At 26.6% G+C, this 6000-nt stretch overlaps 1 protein-coding gene across 5 annotated transcripts in view; it reads left to right on the top strand.

The window, feature by feature from the left end:
• The first annotated feature begins 850 nt into the window (after positions 1–850).
• LOC136080461 (uncharacterized) overlaps positions 851–6000 on the top strand; it is a 66456-nt gene continuing 61306 nt past the window's right edge. For 3 of the 5 annotated variants that reach the window (XM_065797110.1, XM_065797111.1, XM_065797114.1), the window contains exon 1: positions 851–991. The gene's annotated coding sequence lies outside the window, so the exon portion shown is untranslated. The remainder of the gene's footprint in view (positions 992–6000) is intronic. The other 2 variants (XM_065797115.1, XM_065797113.1) reach the window with 2 other exon arrangements.

Here is a 6000-nt window from a genome sequence, read left to right as displayed (position 1 = left end):
TAAGATATATAATTTTTCATAGAAATATTTACTGTAAAGTTTTGAAAAGAAACTAAGGATTTTTTTAATATATTTTTTTAACTAAATAATAGCATAAATGGAAATTTAGTTTAAAAAAAATCATACTAAGGTATCAACATTCTATTAATATTGTTTAATAAATTATAAAACTGTTATGTAAAAATTGATAAAAAAAATCTATGGAATGAGAATCACAGTATGGTAAATTTTCAATATCTGATTTATAGTTTGTTACTATGGTTGCCTTTTTTATGTATTAGAGTTAAAAAACAGCAAAACAAACTACTTATTTTTTTTTTAATATTCTTAAAATCACAGAAGTTTTGAGTTGCAAAGTTTTATACAAGTACAATGTTGTGCAAAATTTATTAGAAAAATCCTACCAATTTTGTTATTATATATAAATTTTTTTATTCAATAAGTTTATTGACATTTTTTTTGAGTTTATCATACCCGCAAAAACTTCTCTTTTAAAATCAAATTGCGCAAATCTCTGCGTGTTCTGAGGCTGTATAGAGCAACAAACTTTTAGCGTTTTAGTTTAGCATAAATGAATAAAACCGCTGTTGAATAATAAAAATATATATAAAAACTTTTTTAAAACAATATTTTTTAAATGGACCAAAAAGTAATAAAAGATATATAAAAAAACATTTTAAAAACAATGTTTTAAAAAAGGACTAAAAGTAAAAAATAAAATTTTTTATTTGGAAATTATGAGAGAGTTCCTTATAGGGCTTTAAATTATGCGCATTATAGTTTCGTAAAAACACTATTAATATTTCAACAACAGTTAACTTTAGCCATAAATTATTCAACGCTAAGACATGCATAGAAACAGTTAGTGTTGCGTAATTGATGGACGATCACAAATTTATTATAAAGAACAAAATAAAAAATCAGAAAAAACCTATTTTTACATAATTTAAGAATAATCTTTCCGCTTCACTTCGGAAGATATAAATTAAAGGTACGCAAAAACTATTTTCTTATATATATATATATATATATATATATATATATATATATATATATATATATATATATATATATATATATATATATATATATATATATATATATATATATATATATATAATAGTAACTATTTATTGCTGAAATTTAACAAAATAACTGTTAAAGTGATTTAAATGTTCATAATGTTAAACGAGAGCGTGTAACACGCTCTATATCAGCCGGTGACTTTTTATTCGTTTTCAATAAATTTTCTAATTGTTTAAATGTTTTTACTGATGTAAATAGCACTATTGACGGAGGAAGACAATAACATACGCTGACTATTTCATTAAGAATAATATTCTCTCTTATTGAACAACATTCCTTGATTAGTTCTTTTTGAATCGAATGGGATTTCTTCTGTATGCAGATTGTTTCATTAACTCATCAGGTTTTACTATTATTTTTGACCTAGATTTACACCATTTAACTTGCATAAAATTATGAAAAATTTTGAAGCACTCCTTAAGTCTCCTCTTAACCTTCGAGTTTCTAGCGTTGCAATATTAAACCTTTTTTAATTGTGATTCATAACTTAGATGTAAGAGGCTTCTTTTTTGAGTTGCTCTTCTTTGAACTATTTCAAGAGCTTCTCGATCCTTTTACTTTGATGGATTCCAGATTAATGCTGCATATTCGCGAAGCGGTCGAACAAAGGCTTTATACGATATTTTAGCAATTAAGGTGGTGTAGAATTCAATTCTGCGTTTAATTAAATCAAGCATTCTGTTAGCTCTGTTAGCGCAGTAATTGATTTGTTAGCTGTATTTTTCATCAGTAGATGTCATGACCTCTTAATCTTTTTCTGAGTCAGATTCTTCAATTCGAGTTCTTATTTATTGATCAAAGTCAAAGATAATATAATTTCTTTTTTGATTATACTTACCAAAATGCATTATTTTATATTTACTTATACTAAGTTTTATCGCCGATTCCTGAGACCGTGTAGCTATTTTATCTATATTGTTTTGTAATTCGTTTCTTAGGATTTCAATTTCGTCTAGCTCAGCAAGAGTTTAAACTTTCGTCCACATATATTTTTTTTAGGTGGAAAAGTTTACAAGGAAGGTCATTTACGAATATTGTGAATAAAAAAGGTCCAAGTACTGATCCTTGTATAAAGCCACTATTGATTGGACTCCCGTCAGACTGGTTTCCGACAAGTACAACTTGTTGTTGTCTAATATTCAAGAAAGATTTTATCTATGCAGCAAATTTATTATTAAAACCGTACAGTTTAACTTCATGGATAATGTATTCATGGGATAAAGTGCCGAATGCTTTCGCAAAATTAGTAAACGTCGTTAGTAATTACGTCATTAGTAATTACGTCGTTAGTAATTACGTCGTTAGTAATTACGTTAGTAATTACGTCGTTAGTAATAACGTAATTAGTAAACAAAATTAGTAAATTAGGACGTCGACTGGATGTTTGTTATACAAAGCTGTACTAACAAAGTCTTGAAACTAGCAAGTTTGTGAAACAGCTCTTTTCTGGCATAAAAATATGTTCTTGCAACATGAGTATTTGTTATTAGATATTTGATCATGGAGTCACGAATTATACTTTCCATTAATTTACTTATGACTGATGTAAGTGATATTGGTCTGTAATTACTAGCGATAAGTCGACTTCCACTTTTGGGTAGTGGAGTAACATTTGGCTGGCTCCATTGCCTCAGTAATGAGCTTAAAATGAAACTTTTCATGAAAATTATTTTTAGTGGAATACAAAACGATGTTGCACAGTTTTTTAGAACGTATGGATTTACGCCATTAATTTCGATCAGTTATTTAAATTTTCTAGTTTCTGTAATATTGTGGTTTCATGAAAAAGAAGATCTGCGTTATCCTTTACTTGAGTGAAGGATCGGTTCTAAAGTTCAGAAAGCTTATTATTTATACTATTTGTAAAGACTGATTAAAATTGTTTGTTAAATATATTAGTTATTGTGATTTTGTTGGTGACTAAATTGCTGTGTTTGTCTTGTATTGAAATGACATTCAAGTTTAATTTTAGTTTCAATTTAAAATGCGAAGTTTTTAGGTTCGTTTTTTATCTTATTAATTAACAACAATTTGTATTGCAATTTCTTATTCCTTATGCAGTGAGATAATTTTTTGCAAATTTTTTGATATTCTTTTTTTTTTTTTTAATTTCGCTGTTCATTGTTGTGTTTGACATCTTAGAACTATTGGAAATTTGTATTATGCACGATGTTCGTCCTGAACAAGTTTTTTGTATATGAATCAAATCACATTGGTCTGTTTAATTTTTGCTTTTTTAGTGTTTTAATAGGAATATTTAGTTGACATGCTTCTTCGTATATTGATAAGAAATATTCGTAACAAAGTTGAATACAATCGCAGGGTTCAAGTAGCTGTGACAAATTTATGCTATCTATAGTCTTAGATTCTCGTAAACACCTTTAGCGTAATTGTGACGGTGGTTTAAGAAACGATAAAGAGATTGATTATTTTGAGTCTTATATTCCCATATTATACTACAGATTCCATGTGTAATGTTGCCAAGGGTTGGTCTCGGAAATATCTCCGAATATTGTTCTTGCATTTCAGTAAATAATAAATTGATTGAAGACGAATCTTGGGTGTTTTTATAACATGTCTGGAAATTTACGTGTTTAATAAAACGAAAATCATTAATATTATTGATAAAATTTGATTCGCTTTCAAGACTGTTTGAATTGATCGGGTAACATTCTACGTTCCATTTGATGTCAGCATAGATGAAACCATCTGCAATCATTACCCCGTCAAAAATATTATTCAAGAGGTAGCTGTTAGCGTCATAGAAGGATTCATAATTTTTTTTTTATGAATCCTTCTATGACGCTAACCGCTACCTCTAAAGTGTCGCAACTAAACTTTGAAAAAACGTAAAACATGTAAAAGCGTAAAACGTAAAACATAAAAAGCGCTGCATAAACGTCGCAACTTAACGTTGAAAAAACGTTACTTAAAAAGTGTTACATAAACGCTATTAAAGCAGTCTATTTTGCAAGGATTTGTAACGTTGTCATTAAAACGTCGATTTAACGTGACTCAAAGACGTCGAGTAAAGGTTGAAATATAACGTTGAATCAACGCTGTAGAATGTAATTGCGCTGTAGAAAATATCGCAAAATATTATAAAACATAATTAAACGTGGATATAATATATATTTAATTAGCAAATAAAACTAAATTTTAAGTTGAACTCTGCACTTGCTATATATCCAAAATCAATTTTTAAGACAAACAGTAATATACAATGATAAATATAAAAAAACATACAATTTATATACATATATCTAAATATAAATATTTTCTTTAAGATTTATGTGAGTGTGAATGTTTGTATATATATTTGTACCATTTATAAAATCACAATTTACAGGATATCGTATCGATAGGCCAGGATATCATTGAGATACAGAATCTAAATTAAAAAATAAAACTTGTAGAATTAATAGTCTAAAAGCAAATGTTAAAAAAAAAATGTTATTGAATTATTATGATTATTATTAAGTTTAAAAAGTGAAAATAAATATATATATATATATATATAAACTATACATATATATACATATATATATAACAAAATATATATATATATATTTAAATAAATAAATATATATATATATATGTTTACATATATATATATATATTTATATATATATATATATATATATATAATATATATATATATATAAATATATATATATATATATATATATATATATATATATATATATATATTTACATATATATATATATATATATATATATATATATATATATATATATATATATATATATATATATATATATATATATATATATATATATATATATATATATATAAATATAAATATATATATATATATATATATATATACAGTATCGGACAAAGCGAGTGCAACCAAATAATGCTAACTTAGTTTCTTTATATAAGAGTGCTGCATTTTTTCAATTTAGAGAAATAACTATGTAACTGTTTAGAGACAAAGTTCTTCAAGTTTTATTCATCACAAAGTTTATTATTTGCGCACGAAAATTTATAAATTAATCAAAAGTATTTAAAAAAATTGATTTCCTTTTGGACAAAACAAGTACAACTCGACAAAATGTTGACCAAGCTGTATTTCGCTATCAATATTATGTAGAGAATCCTTTGTAGAGAATCATTTTTCGAAGCCTAGATTCGATCAGGTAATCAATGAAAATATGTGGAATCGCTGCCCAGGCATTTTCGATTTGTTCAAACAGTTAATCCATATTAAGAACACCTTAACGAATAATTCTGCGTTTCGAACTTTCAAAAAAACAAATCGTCCAGATCGCAGCCATCAGCAGAAAAAAGCTATGCGTCCTAAATGTAGTAAGGTGTACAAAAATTGTTCAAACTTGGATTTTTATATGGATGAAAGCTGTTTTACCTTAGACAATAGCACATTAGCTGGTAATGATAGGTTTTATGCCACTGATCCTTCTCCATGTTCTGACCAATTAAGACAGTTTGCGCAAAAAGTACAAGGATGAGTTCATAGTTTCTTGTTACATTAGCTCCCGTGGAATAAACCCTCTTTATATTTATCACAGTAAGCAGGCAAACAACTAGTACACTTATAAAAAAAATACGAGCAAAAATTGTACTTCCTCTTGTATCAGAATATTATACAAAAGACAATGAGTTTATCTTCTGGCCTGATCTAGCTCGATCACATTACGTAGAGTTAGTCATCTACTCTATAAAATTGAAAAAAATCAAAGTTGTACCCAAAAATATAAACCCAGCTAACGTTCCAGAAGCAAGACCAATTGAAAAATTTTGGGGTGATTTAAAACGGCTAGTGTACGAGAATAATTGGAGAGCTGAGAACTTGGAAGAGCTTGAAACAATAATTAGATATTGTTATTCAAAGATGAATAAAGAAATTTTCTTTACTCAAATAAAACATC

This window comes from Hydra vulgaris, chromosome 05 (assembly GCF_038396675.1).
Source record: "Hydra vulgaris chromosome 05, alternate assembly HydraT2T_AEP".
Taxonomy (NCBI): Eukaryota; Metazoa; Cnidaria; class Hydrozoa; order Anthoathecata; family Hydridae; genus Hydra; species Hydra vulgaris.
Note: the sequence above shows the minus strand (reverse complement) of the source record. Positions and strands in the feature narration are given on the sequence as shown.